The sequence below is a fragment of the Apodemus sylvaticus genome, chromosome 21 (assembly GCF_947179515.1).
Source record: "Apodemus sylvaticus chromosome 21, mApoSyl1.1, whole genome shotgun sequence".
Lineage (NCBI taxonomy): Eukaryota > Metazoa > Chordata > Mammalia > Rodentia > Muridae > Apodemus > Apodemus sylvaticus.
In genome coordinates this window covers 4,954,261-4,969,620 of record NC_067492.1, presented here as the reverse complement: position 1 = coordinate 4,969,620, position 15,360 = coordinate 4,954,261, and the positions used below count along the sequence as shown (strand labels likewise).

General features: G+C 50.3%; 1 protein-coding gene across 1 annotated transcript in view; it reads right to left on the bottom strand.

Annotated features, from left to right (window-relative positions):
- Nucleotides 1–15,360, bottom strand: part of Pgbd5 (piggyBac transposable element derived 5) — a 71,658-nt gene that overhangs the window by 15,174 nt on the left and 41,124 nt on the right. The window lies entirely within an intron of this gene.

The following is a 15,360-nucleotide window of genomic DNA, read 5'->3' as shown; positions in this document are numbered from 1 at the left end:
ACACACCCTAAGGCACATCAGTGGTAACACTCTCAGGAATCTAGCCAAGTGCAGCTCACCCAGTGAGGACTGATCTGAGGAGAGAGCTGCAGAGGGAGTGAACATGCGCAGACCCACTGTCATGCTCTCCAGCACGTGCTGTATGCATTAGGGGGACTCTGGACCCATAATGCTTCAGCCACAGCCAGTAGAGAGCAAGCTTTGCTAAGCAGTCCTTCATAATTTTAAACTGTTGGTGGGTTAATTCAAAGGGACTAGTGTAAGACAGTTTCACAAATGAGAAACAAGCCTCACAAATTTTGACTGATACAGCCTCTTTGCATGTGTGTGTGTGTACATGTGTAGAGAGCCTTACTGAGGTGCCATGCCACCTGGCAGGAACTTGATATCAACCAATGTGAGGTTCCTCTCCTAGCTTTGAGTGGGAACTCCTGTGTCAGCCATAATCCCCTCCACCTAGGGTGGAGTATTCAGACAAAGGTGAAGCCTATTGTTCTTCAAGGACCTGCAGTTTCCTGAGAAACACTAGCCACCTGTAGAGCAACTAAACTGATTCTACTGAGAAATTTCCAGGCTTTTCCCCTGCCTATATATATTGGGAGTTTTCCATTAAACTTTGAGGCCTTGAATAGCAGGTGTTATCTTGGTCTCCTTCTCTTTTTTGCCGCCTTCCCATACATCCCCCAGCTTCCCTTCCAGGTAATCTGTTCAATGTAACTGTGGGCAGTTACATGCACACAAACACACACACACACACACACACACACATACACATACACATACCAAAACTCAACTTACTATAACATTCTCACCATGAAACAAAAACATCTTAGCTGGAAAATGCACGTCCCGCTCCAACCAGGTTGTTCTAATTCAGTCCCAACAGACTGTGGGTGTCAGCTCCTCCCCTCACAAGGGCAAGTGACAGGAAGCCGTGGCTCAACACCGCTGTTCCAAACCTCTAACCAGAGAAAAGATACAGGCTGGAGAGAGAGAGGGCTCAGCAGTTAAGAGCACTGACTGCTCTTCCAAAGGTCCTGAGTTCAGTTCCCAGCAAACCACATGGTGGCTCACAACCATCTGCAATAGGATCTGATGCCCTCTTCTGGTGTGTCTGAAGACAGCAGCAGTGCACCCATATAAATAAAATTAAAAAAAAAAAAAGCAAGTGTAGTCCCTACTCAGATACATTACCACTTGTGCATTACCTTAAAGTCAGAAGTCTTAAGCTGAGGATTCTCTGTGAGCGTGTCCACACAGGTGTGTGCATGCGTGTATTCATGTGCTCATGCTTATATGATTCCTAGGACCTACTGTTTGCAATTCTATGACACAGGCTTGAAGCAGCTCTGATTTGTAGTAGAGTGTTGTGGATGGCCTGGTGCTGTTCTTGTGAACCAATCCCCTAACGAACAAAGGAGCCAATCACTGGGTGAGTAGGTGGGACTTCCGGGTTAGACAGAAGGAGAGAGGAAGCAGGAGAGAGTTAGTCCTTTTTGGAACCAGGGCAGTGGAGAGGTAAAATGTAGTCACTAGAGTTTCCTAGTATCATGGTGGATCCACAAGAACTCGCCACCGGAGGGATCAGGTTTTAATAAGACTTACAAGATTAGGATTTAGTTGTTGTGATCAGAGATTGAGTTACCATGTTTCTGAACTAAGTTTGTGTCGTGTTTTCCTTTACACAGCAGCTCATCTGGGTTCAAGAGAGAAAGGTACAGTGGGCAAGTGTGAGTTTGCCTGAGGTGCTCCACAAAGGCTGTGGTGGATTTGAAGCACAGGATTGGCATGGTAGCAACTCGCCAGTGGGAACCTAGTGAGCTGGGTGGAAAGATTGTGGAGTTCAGAGTCAGAATCTCCATGAGATAAAAACAGGTCAGCCATTGTCCATCAGTGCATGGCCGGCCAGGCTACCGGGGCAAAGGCAGAAGCCCGGGACCATATAGGCTCTACCTTTTTATTATTTCCCTCAACACTAGACAAGCTTTCTTTACATCTGTGTGGCAATTTTTAATAAAATCTGTGTGAAGACAGAGTTTCAAAGGTCTTCCTTTTCCACCAGCTTGGTATGGTCTATTAAAAAAAAAAAAAAAAAAAGCAAGCTGTTCACAGTTAAAGCCAGGTTTTTGAGCAGTGGCCAGATCCGGGCATGCAACTACCTTTTTTTGTTTCCATTTTGCACGCGCGCACGTGTGTGTGTGTGTGTGTGTGTGTGTGTGTGTTTGTCCATGAGTGCTTGCATGTGTGTAGGTACATGTAGGAGGTACACATACATGTGTGCATGTACACATGCATATGGAAGCCCAAGGTAGAAATTGAGACTCTTCTTCAGTCACTCATCTCCATCTCATTCATTGAGGTAGGGTTTCTCAATCAAGCCCAGAGCTCACTGATACAGATTCAAACTCCAGGCCTCGTGCTTGCATAGTAGGCACTTTCCCCACTGAGCCACCTCCACAGCCCCCAACTCCTTAAAATTCATCATATTTGCTGGTTGCTCCCAACTCTGTTTTTTTCTTTGTAGAACAGACTGAGTGAAATCAACCTCTAGAGTCTGTCTGCAGAGTAAAGTGGACAAGCCGCAGGCCAGATGCCCAGCACAGCACTGGTATGCAGAAACAAGCCCAAGGCTTGGCAGCTATGTCTGGGACAGCACCTATAGGAACTCACTGAGGGCTTTGCAAAGCAAATTCTGTTTTTCTGTTCACCTAGACAGCAGGGCGTGCACCGTGATCACTGTCCCCAGCCACACTGTAAATAGCCTAGCCACCACCAGTGCACCAAACCGATCCAGGAGGCCGTCCTGTGGGCATGGGGATGCTGAAACACAGGGCTATGTTTACTGGTATGCCATAAGTGCCGGCGAGCAGAGCATCTCTGCATTTCAGGAGGCCTGGCAGCCTCCTGTGGGTAGAACCATAAATTATTCAGGCGGTGATCAGCGAGAAGCAACATTGTAACTGCTGTATCATCAGCGAGGAGAAGCAACATTGTAACTGCTGTATCATCAGCGAGGAGAAGCAACATTGTAACTGCTGTATCATCAGCGAGGAGAAGCAACATTGTAACTGCTGTATCATGCTGACTGAGAGGGGTGGAATTTTCTCTTGCTGAAGTTATGTCTAGGGTCATCTTCCCTCTGATGCATGCCATTTCTGGATGGATTGCCAAGGCCTGCTCCAGCCTGCTTCCTGAACACACTCCAGAGTGACTGGCTTCCCTCACCTATTCGGATTGACAAGTTCCCCTGTTGGCCTTTCTTGGCTGCTGTGATTCCTGCCACTTGGAATATGGTGACAGAGGCTGGTTGCCATGAAGGAGGGGAGTCGGTGATGTGGCTCCCACCCACAGCCTCACCTAGCTTTCTGCATGACCTATATAACTTGACATTAGCCCCAAGGGGCACTAAGCACTAACCCCATTCAGACAGAACGTCAGAAGTAGGACATAGCCTGTGCTCTTTAGGTGACTTATAGCTGATTGGCTTTGTAGCTCTGCGTGGGAATTCACTTGCTGTCTGTGGAGATCACTAAGAATGCCACATGGCCCCATGGGGACAGCAATCGTGTCTCTCCCCTCCACGACACCCTCCTACTGTGCGGTGAAAAGGATAAAGTTGCCCAGTAGGTAACTAAAGGACACAGAAGCCTATGCCATAAGTGTGGAAGACCTGGAAGAGGTACCATCTGTATTTAGGGTCTGGCGTTCTAGCCCACTGAGCTCCGAGCCCCTGCTGGCTTCCTCATCCAACCCCACAGACTGCCTGCCCTTTGCACAGGCCTCAGGTTCTGCTCAGACATGGCTGCCTGTGCCACCCACTCTCTGACATCCACTGAAGCATCGCCATCTTCAGTAGATGTCAAGCCACAAAAGTCGTGACTGCCCAATTATTTCTGTCCTCCAAGCTCTGGATATGGTGTGCTGAACACAATCGTCAGACAGCAAGAATGGAGACGAACAGGGGAGGGTGGGCTCCATACTCCACACATCTTTGCTGAGTTCAGTAGGAAAAGCGAGGGGCCTGTGTCACTGCTCGGTGACAGGTTTGGGTCAGGCATGTTCGCCAAACCTTCAACGGTCCCATGGAGGGCTGATGGAATAAAAGGGGTTCACTGCTGTGTGTGTGTGTACAGAGCCCACCCAAAAAGGCAAGGGGCTTTGGGTGTTGGGCAGAAGCAGCAAATGCATCACCTTCCAGGGAGCAGCTCTGCGTCCAGCCTCGTTTATTTTCCCTGTCTCTCCTTTCTCTAGCTGGGGCAAGCCCCTGGGGTCCACCCCTGGGAGACCACCCCTTCCTCAGTTCCCTCTGCCTTCCTTCTTCGCAAGCACTGAGCCAAAGGCAGACAGTACACCCCTGGGGACCACTCCTGGGGGTCCGAATAGGGGCAAGAGCCACGGGGCCTCCGCAGGTGGGGCCCATCTCTGCAGCAGGTGACATAATGGGCTTCTCATTCTTCACTCAGACAACGCATACTTCATGACCATTAATGGGCATGTCAATAAACACCCCCAAAGGCAGGATGAACCCCCAGCTCCCCTCATCAGAATAGAAGAGTATCTTCTTCCATTCTGGAGCATTCTGGAGCAGTCATGCTGCCCGGGATAAGGACAGCTATTGGGATGTTCGGGGGCGGATGCAGTCAGTGGTTGTTGTGGAAGAGCTAACGGTCCATTCAGATTTTAAATGCAGAGTTGGAATTACTTCTCTCCAGGTTGAATCAAGTGAGTTTAAAACCATAAGGATGTCCCAGATTACCACACATTGCCTCTCTCTGGAGACACTGGGCATCTTATTCGGTGACATGTGGTGCAGAGAGTGGCCTGCAGTCCTGTGTGTGCCTGCATTCCCAGCACTTGAGAAACTGGACTGCTGTGAGTTCAAGGCTAGCCTAGTTTACACAGCAAGTTATAGGCTAGCCTGTGCTACATACAGTGGAACCCTATGAGGAAAGGAGAGGAAAGGGAAGAGAGACAAAGGGGAAAGAAAGGCCAGAGGTGATAATGACGGATGGGGGAAGACAAGAGGGCAGTCAGCAGGACCAGGAGCAGCTGAAACACAGGCGGAATCCATGGACAGAGAGAGGGGAGGGGCGAGGAGAGTGGGCTGGGCCTGTGCACCTGTGTGCAGAGGCCACGAGTGCACTTAGTCCAGGCGTGGTCCAGGTACAGCCTCTTAAACCCTGACTTCAAATCTGTTCTTATGTTCAAATGAACTTAAACAGGGGGCCGCAGGGGTACACAGGACAGGCTGGACACAGAGAACATGTTTCTATTCTCATAACCCTGCCACAGCATTAAAAAAATTAACCGTAAGTCCAAAGAAGCAATCACACCTGGGGAGGCCCAGCTGGGTCTGGACTCTGGAGAAGGCAAAGGTTCTACAAGGCCCAGCGAACAGGCCTGGTTTTTCCAACACAGACAAAAGGGCAAAGCTAAGACCTCTAGCTCAGGCCAGACCCATGATTGAACACAGCTCCTTAGCATCAGCAAGACAGAGGGAGATAGGAAGATGGTATAAATGGCATCAGTGAGAATCGCACGGTGTAGAGAGCCATACTGGGGTACTATCCCACAGGCACAATTTGACATTGACAAAGGTGAAGTTCATTGTTCCTCCAGGTCAATGAATTCCTGAATTAAGCAGGTGACCCACTCAGCTGCCAGAGCAGTGGAGACAAAACCCAGTAACAGCCAGACCAATTCCCTGGAACACACCCTGGAATTTGGGGAAGGGTCTTGCCTCGCATATATATTTTTGGAGCCCTCCATTAAACTTTGAGCCTTGAATGGGAAATTCATCTTGGCTCCATGTTTCTCTCGCCACCCTGTTCCCTATCCCCAGCTTTCCTTCCAGGTGACCCCGTAACCCGTTTGAATGTACACATGGGACAAGGGATGGTGTGCCTGCACCTGCTCCTCTCTCTGACCCATGACCGGGGCACGGACCTTCTATGCTCTGCCTGGACAGTGTGTGTGCAGGGAGGACGGTACCAGGCTTTCTTCCTAGATGGACCCATTTGGACAAGTGGTTGCCTCCCATCCACCTAAGCACATCCAGCTAGAAGGCTCTGAAGGCACAGCCCATCGCAGCTCCTACAGACCCACGGTTCCGCCAAACACACAGCCAAGCTCACAGGAACCACAGAGGTCCTTGCTCCACTAGCAGGTCCTCTGCTTGTTTTGACTTTGGGCGTGCACTGGGGTCACACACTGGGATTGCAGGGCAGCTCGGGTCGACGGCGGCAGGGAAAGCTTGGTCCCTGGATATCCATGTCGCCCTCATCACAATGCTGTCCCAGAAAAGCACACAGGCTGGAGCTGCTTCTCCCTGGGTGCTAATTATATCCCTCGCATCCCCTGTGCACCCACCCACGCCCTGCTGGGAGAGAAGAGAACGAAGAAAATGAGAACAGGGACTTGGGGTACAGAGACTGATCCCAAGACGGCGGCATCACTCAGAGGCATGGGAATGACAAGGCACAGACTTCAGGGTCTTCATTTGACATTGGGCACTGGGCTGGGTCAGAACAAGGAGCAGCAGACCCAGGAGACTAAAAGTTTGAAGGCCAGAAGTCACACAGGCAGGACACTCCTATCTCCCTAGGACAGGAGCTGAGAGATCGGAAGGAGCCAGCCAGCAGCCTCCTGTCTACCATTTGGGCCACACTTCAAGAGTGTTAGCTTCAGAAGCATTGCCAGGGCAACGCTTAGCGTGTTTATCCATAAATATCGGCATGTCGGATTCACTGCATTCAACATACACATAGCATTTAGCACGCCTTTTCACACAGGTGTGTGCCCTTCCTGCTTCACAAGCGATAACTCTATCTATCTGTTCCTTGCATGGATACCAGCTCCATGCGATCTGTTCTATTATTAACCCCATTTACCCAAAGGGGAAACTAAGTCACAGAGGGATTTTTGTTGTTGTTTAAAGGGTCATCTCCGAGGCCATGTATCTAAGAGTGGGTGTGGTCGTTAGCCTTCAATTTGATTGGATTTAAAATCATCTGGGAATGCCTCTTGGGCATCTGTGAAGCCACTTCCAGAGAGATTCAACTGAGGCGGGGACCAACCCCAGGACATGGGTGGCACCATCCCCAGGACGTGGGTGGCACCATCCCATAGTCTAGGGTACCAGGACGAATAAAGAGGAAAATGGGCGCCAACATTCATCTCCTCTGCTTCCTAACTGTGGACACAATGTGACCAGCAGCGTCATGCTCCTACCTCCAGGCCTTCCTCTCCACAGTGGACTGTATCCCTTTGAACTGTGAGGCAAAATAAATGGTTGTAATTAAAGCTACTTCCTGTCACATATTTGGTCATGACAAGAGGAAACTTGACTAATAATGCAGTGTTGGAATAGGTTAACTCTGAGGAATCTACTGCCCACTGCTCCAGCTGGGTCCATTTCGTCAGAAGAGTCCCCTGCACCACAGGCCTCCATCACAACCCCACATCCCAGCACAGCACAGCTCACAACTAGATATAGGAGCCAAGCGCTCTGAAAGCCATCTGCTGAGAATGGGCCTGTGTCTTAGGAATATAACCCACGGGTGCAGGTCAAACATGCTAAATGAATATAGACGACGGAGTGACAAGTCCCACAAAGTGACTAAGACCTCCTCCTCTTTCCTTCTGAGTGGATGGAACTAGGGAGCCCTGTTCAGGGACAGTCCTCACACACATCAAAAGGGAGATGGACAGAGACACTTCTGAGTACAATGGCACTCATGTAGTGGCCCGTGTGGTTTTGAGACAGAACCTTACTATCTCCCAGGCTGGCCTTGAACTTACTGTGTAGCTGAAGATGACCTTGAACTTCTGATCCTCTTGCCTGCACTTCCTAAGTGCTAAGATTACGGCATGTACACCGTGCCTGGCTTATGTGGTACTAGGAGTTAAATTCGTGGATGCATGGCAAGCACTCTACCAAAGCTACATCCCAAGTCTGCTGGAGTATTTTTAAACTGCAATTTAAGCTTTCCAGCACAAAAGCTCCTCTAATTGCCCCATCCTGTGGCAACAGACATTCTTTCCTAAGCTTCAAATTATGAGCTCTTAAAAAGACAAAAGCAGAGATGAGATAAAAGTTCCTGGTGAGGACAGCAACCTCCTCCCCAGCCCTGCAGGTCTTTTATTTGGGACCCCGCCAGTCTTGAAAACAAACTCAGACCAGTGGAAGGAAAGTCAGCTGTGACCTAAATTCAACATAATTTAGAAAGTCTATTCCTTTGAGGAACCAAAGGTTCAAAACTGACCATTACCCATCCATTCTGCACACATGTCACTACTTAAAAGAACATGGGATTACAGACACAGGGCATTATTGCTCCCAAGAAGCTGCCACGTGGTACCATCAACTCCAGAGGTTAAGCTGAGGTGACTGGTGTGTGGGACACTAATTCAGCCTACCATGTGCCAGGAGCACGGGTAGAGACTGCCAGAACTCATAGTCACATTCCTGAAGAAACTACAGACGAGGGCCAAAGGGCTCAGACACACTGTCCCACTGTATCCTCTGAGGCATGGTGCCAGAGCCTGTGGCCAAGCAGCTCTCTTCCCAGTGACACTGTCTTCCTTCTGTGATGCTACTAAAACCTATGTGCCAAGCTATGTGGGCCTTGGAGAGCAGGCTGAGCAGGCATGAGGAAGGGGGATGCAGACAGAGACTCCCAAGGACAGGACATCTACTTGGCCATGCCCTGCTGAGTGGTCTGTGTTCCAGTACACTGAGTAAGAGCAGCATGGCCCTCCAGTGCATGCTCCAGGACACCTAAGATGGCCACACTCCTAAGTGAGCCAGGTGAGGCCAGGACACAACCTACTGGACTCAAGCAATGGAAAAGCAAGGTCTGTCGCCTTGCAGACAGCAGTTGCCCTCTGAGGGTCTCTGCAACCAGGCTAGATTCCACTGGGTGTGGTTAGTTAGAACAGTTACATTGTTGCTAGGTCTGCCTGGATGCCTCCATTAGAGCCCTCTCACACCTTTGAAAGAGGCCAGCAGAGTACATACTGTACTTTGCTGGTCTCACACACCAACACACAAACATCTAGCATGTGACTAAAGGGAAGGCAAGTAGAGGCAGTGGACACTACAGACCAGCTGTGACAAATGCAAGATGTTTTTTCCCATTGAGGCAGGGCAGAAAGATGGAGAGAGAAAAGGCTGGGAGAGAAGGAAGGTTCTGGGACAGGATCTGCTTCTACTGATGAGAAACAGCACTCTTCAGATCCTACTGACAGGACTCACTGAGATGTGTGTGTTTTCTGAAAGGCAATTTACCAGAGACAATAAGTTGTGCTCACTTAGGGGCCAGATGAAGAGCTCCCCAAGACACTTCAATCAAGGCTGTCAAAGATGTAATTAATAAAGGCGGTGGTTACTTACAGATACACTGTTGCTAGCATACCAGCCTCTTAGACATAGAGGACACTTTATAAATCTAACTCACAATTTTGTTTACTGAGAAAAGCTCTAACTTTAAAGCTTGTTATAAATTACACTCTGGGCAATGTTAGTTTTAAACAAGGTGGTTTCTTAGCAACCTTCAAGCTCTAACTTGAGAGCCACAGATCTCATATCTACCCACAGAGGGTCCGGACTCTCTCAGAGCCCACATGTGCCAGATCAGATGGCTTCACTTTCTCAAGAGCACTTTCTGCTTTCGTTTTAACCCACCTTTGCCTCACATTTAGCTCCCTCTGAAATGTGTTTCTTGTCTAAGCCATGAATCCCAGGTTTGCCAGGGTAGAGATCTCTGAGAACTCCCCGGCTGCTGCTCCTGTGCCACGGCATTGCCTTTCCCATTGATCACCGCAGTCCATCCTCATCCCTTACTCCTGGACGGTCCTCCCGCACAAACACGAACAGCACAGGACACACCTCTCCAAGGAAGCCCCTGTGAGCGGAAGTAGACAGCAGAGACACCGCCACACCACGACACTTCTACTATCTCCTCCACCAGCATGCGGCGGCTATCTAGTGAGATGCGTCAACAGCCCGACAGCCAAAGGCCATGGAGATGGGAGGGATCTGTCTTCTTAGCCTGTTGTGCCCTGGTGTAGGTGGGCTCACTAGACAAGAGCCCACCAGCACAAAGATGCCTCTTACAGATTCTCACTGTGGCCACCTGAGGTACCAGCAGTGACACTCCAAGACCCTTCTCCTGGAGCAGCCCTCTCCCTTACAATGCCTGAAACTCTGCCAAGTTGCTGGAAGCTCAGCAGATGAAGGCTAGAGGGAGGGACTTATTTAGATAAAGAGTTCCGGGTGATCAAAAGCTTCATCTAGAGGCAGGCTGGGAACATCCCTGGTATTCAGTAAAGAGGGCAGTGCGCGGGGCTGTGGTGGGTGCTCAGACACCTATGTTCCCACAGCTGTTTCCCACATCAGCCCTGCCGTCCCTCTCCAGACACACACTCCAGGGATGGGCAAGGTGGGACTTGACACACCACAGTGGTTTAGGTGGCGCCTGGGTGGAGATGGCACATGCTTCTGCTAGAGCCAACCCACCAAGTCTACACATGCGCAATAGAGAGACTAAAGCTCCATCCAGTGCTGTGACGGCGCTCATGGCCTGCTTCAGGTGACAAGGACCAGGGTGCCAGGGGCCAGTCCTTGCCATGCTCCCTGTAGGAGGGCAATCACAGAGATAGTTTTTCCCCAAGTATCTGAGCATTTTTAAAATGTATTTTTACTTTAAGCATATTTATGTTAAGCACACCATGTACTTGCTGTGACCTCAGAGGCCAGAGGAGGGCACCGGGTCCCAGAAACTGGAATTACAGATGGTTGGAAGCACCCACATGGCAGTTTATAACTGCAACTCCGGGTCCAGGGGAATCCAGCACCCTCTTCTGGCTTTTATGGGCACTGCACACACGTGGTACACATGTACATGCAGGCAAACTACACGTAAAATAAACAAGTTCTTATAGAGTAATACGAGCAAAACAGCCCAGACTTACTTAAAAAGTTAAAAAGATGGATTTGCAAACGTGTGAGGCTGGGGGTGAGCTGTACCTGTTAGAGTGGACCCTGGGGGATCTGCAACTTGGTCTTTATACATTTTGAATTATTATTTCTGGAAATCATTGACACAAATGTAAGGGTAGCAATGGGGGATGGGTAGGCTCAGCATTTAAGAGTGCTTTCTGCTCTTTCAGGGGTGCTGAGTTCAATTCCCAGCAACCACCTGGTGGCTCACAACCATCTGTAATGGGACCCGATTCCGTCTTCTGGTGTCTTGAGAGGAGTGACAGTGTACTCACATGAAATAAATAAATAAATCTTTTTAAAAAATGAAGTATGCTGTGAGGTTGGAGAGATGGCTTAGTGGTTAAGAACAATGACTGTGCTTCCAGAGGTCGTGAGTTCAATTCCCAGCAACCACATGGTGGCTCACAACCATCTATAATGGGATCTGATTCCCTCTTCTGGTGTGCCTGAAGAAAGCCACAATGTACTCATATAAAATAAATAGATAATTTTTAAGGTAGTAATGGGGTCCCAGCGTGTGTGTGTGTGTGTGTGTGGAGGGTGCTGCTGGGAACAGAACCCTAAACCACAGTATAAACGCTGTTAATGTCAGCTTCACCAGATCTAGAACCACCCAAGGGAGAGGCTTCTAGGCTTGTCTGTGAGGGATCACCTAGATTAGGTTAAATGGGGAGACCCACCCTGAGTGTGGCAGCACCGCTCCATGGCTTAGGGTCTCAGGCAGGATAACAAAAGGATGTGATCTGAGTTATCAACACACACTGCTCGCTCTCCACTTCCGGACTGTGGATGGCATGTGACCTGCCACCTCCCAGGTTCCTGCTACCCTGCCTTCCCCCATTACACCCTCCCCCCCACCCCATGCCATGATGAACTGCACCCATCAACCGTGAGCCATGAGAAGGCCTTGAGCTGCTTTTGCGGGTCTTGTCAGTGATGAGAAGGAACGCACAGGCACACCACGGACGTGCTCGGCAGTCCCCTGTTCCCGCCGGCATTCTGCCCGTTCCACCTGCAAAAGCTGCACAGGATGCTGTGATTCCCCATGCTCTCCAGAGTGGGCACTCTCGGGGTTGCCACTCATCTGTCTTGGGGTCCACTTTTACCCCCTAAACAGGAACCAGAAGAGCCCAGCGGGGAGCAGGTGTTCAGCCCTGGGCAGCGTGCAGGGCCCAGCGTCCCTGGTGCTCACGGCTTCCTTAACTTCTCTGATTTTTCCCTCCGGTGCTAAGTTTCTAAAAAGGAGTAAGAAAGCAGATAAGGAAAGCAAAATCATGCAAATGTGTACGGGCAGGCTGAAAGCAACACGCCTCAAAGAACGCACATTTAATGAGGCTGTAAAAAAAATAAATGAATCCCAAAAATGTTAGTATTACAGTCAAATAGTTGTTTATGCTTTCCACTGGTTATAAATAGCCCTCTTCATAACCAAGGGTATTGTTTGTCAAACTTGGGGAACAAAAGACAGCTGTTAGCAGATGCTGGCAAAATGCAGGCAAGAGTAAAAGAGGGTTGTGCACGGGTGAGCAAGTGAGTGGGGAGGGCCAAGGCCAGACACACCTTGCACACACCCCCTTCCAGACAATCCCTAGATGGTCCCACACCAGAGGCCAGCTGAAATTTCTACACGGATGCCTCAGGTCTACCAAGGGAAATGCCCAGCTCTACCATTCTTGACCACAATGCAGACACCTATGAGACCGCCATCCCTGTCTTCCTTTGAAGGCACATTTCCCGGAGAAGTCTAGAGAGGATTTCTTGCTAAGGAGAGGATCCCAGACTGGAAGGAGGCTGCTCCTTCAACCCCACACTTGTCTAACGGTCCTCGGAGGGGCCTACCTCCCAGCCTTGCCTGCTAGATTCTGCTGTCTTTTCAGGATATAGGATCCCTGCATGCTGAGGTCAAAAATGAATATAGAATATAGTCACCCAGCAGCCTCGGCTACCCCTAAGCACGCCACAGGCCTGTGTTCTTCCCGACCCTCCAGAGCTGTCCCGCCCACCACCTGCTGGGCAGTTCCCAGCTAGACTGCTCCCTCCTTTCTCATCCTGACTCCAAGGTTGCAGAGCCCAGGCATCCGGCCAAAGCCTGCAGGCTGAGAAGGAGCCGAGACACTGCTCAGATGGCAGCCGGGCAGAGCAGGCTGGAGGCGGCGGGGAAGGGCTTCGGGTCCCTATGCGGAATAAAAGCTGAGGATGTGTCCTTTCTGGCTCTCTGCACAACGGCTTCTCCCATCAGTCACTGTCACTGCTCCTGCTGTGGGAAAGGGAAGACACCCCTCACAGAGAGCACAGGGGAGAGGCTGGGCAGTCAGTAAAGCAGCTGTGAAGACACAGACTAAGTTCTCAAATAAAGTCACAAACATGGCCAGAAAGCAGGCAAAGGCCAAAAAAGGCGTGGCTTCTTATCTGTGCACAGGGCCTGGCAGTGCTCCTCAGGTGGGAAAGTTCTCCAACCCCTGACTCCAAGGACAAACATCTGCAGGCTCTCCTGACTTCAAGTCCACACAGTCCCTGGAGATCCCCGACCCTGACTTCGGTTTCCCAAGGTCTCCAGGTCCTTCCCCCCATCCTAGGTCTATACAGCACCTGGAGGACACAACATGGTGCAGATTCCCAGCTCCCTTGAGGCTCTTTCCCAATTCCAGTACTGTGTGTGCAGCTGAATTTGAAGATCACAGAAGCAGAAAGGGAACAGCAAGTGGGTGAAGGACTGAGTCCCACAGGGCCGGGCATGCGCATGCCCAAGCCACCCCCACATACACACTCACATACACATTCACCAACATACACACATACACATACTCACACACACATACTCATACACACATACATACATACACACATACCCACACACACATACATACACTCACATACATACACATATACACATACACTCACCCACACATAAACACACTTACCCACACATACATTCACACACACATACACTCATGCACACATGCACACCTCACAGAGAAGATGCAACAAGGACACTGCTGCCCCCCAGGATGGCCTGCAATGCAGAGTCAGGGGCTTTGCCAGACAGCATTGCCTGGAGCGGATCCCTTTGGCCACAGAGGCTGATGGAGCACCAAGTTAGCTCCAGTGGCTCAAGATCGCCTTGTGGGAAAAGGGCCCAGTTCTGCATTCAGGCACGCCTGACTTCCACAAAGGTTCCACAGAATAAGAGTTTTCAACACAGAACAATCGTGAGAATAAAACAAAATACCATGCAGGAAGCAGGGGACCGCACGAGGTTCACACTGGGTATGGAATGACCAGCGTTCAGAGCCACTGCTATGAAAGTCATCTGCCAAGATGCTGGTGCTATCATGAGCCTCAGCTCAGACACAGCAGCTCCCTCTGAGGCTCCCTCTATGGAAAAGCCAGGTACTCACCTCTGCCCTGACTGCATCTGTGGAGCGATGCAGATTTTACAAACCAGTAACACAGACGCACCGCTTCAGGTCTCCTGGCTACCCTGCCTCCCAGCTCAAGCTCAAGGCTCCGTGGGGCAGAGCACCAGGGGTTAACGACACCAAGCACACCTTCTGAAATCAGCACTGGCAGGAGGTATGTGGGGGTGCTCTTCATGGGCCCCCAGCCTCTGACACCCCTCCTCCTGTTCTCCATCCATTAAGATGAGCCCACCCAACACTAAGGAGCGACTGTGTGCAGTCTGACGAGACGGCAGGCAAGAGGTGCCTCCACGGAAGCTCTGCTGCTGAGCATGGAGTAAAACCTTTCTCTACCTCCTTCTCCCCGACTCTGCAGCAAGCTCTCCAGCACTTGGGCCACATGTTGGCCTGGAACTAGGGCTCTTCTGTGTACGAGGCTGCTGCCCTCTCCGGCTCTGTGAACCACTCACCTGCACCTTGTCTGCTGCACACCGCCCTACGAGGGCAGAAATATTCTTGTCGTTACAGTCCAACACAACACTCCCTGTACCTACCAGTGCTGGGCACCTTCTACAAGTGGGCACAGCCTTGGACATCCCAAAGGGAAACAAGTGTCCTTTCAACACCTTTGGCTATGCAGCTGTTCAACACCTTTGTGACCAGGGACAACATCCTTTTTTATTTTTTATTTATTTATTTATTTTATTTCTTTCAAGACAGGGTTTCTCTGTATAGCCCTGGATGTCCTGGAATTCTGTAGATCAGGCTGGCCTTGAACTCACAAATCTACCTGCCTCTGCCTCCCAAGTGCTGGAATTAAAGGCGTGCGCCACCACTGCCCGGGCCTTTTCTTCCCTTTCTTGAGCCAGGGCTTCATTATATAACAAGGCTGCCCTCAAACACTCGATCCTCCTGTGTGCTGGGATGACAGACGCACATCTCCACAGCAGATGACAT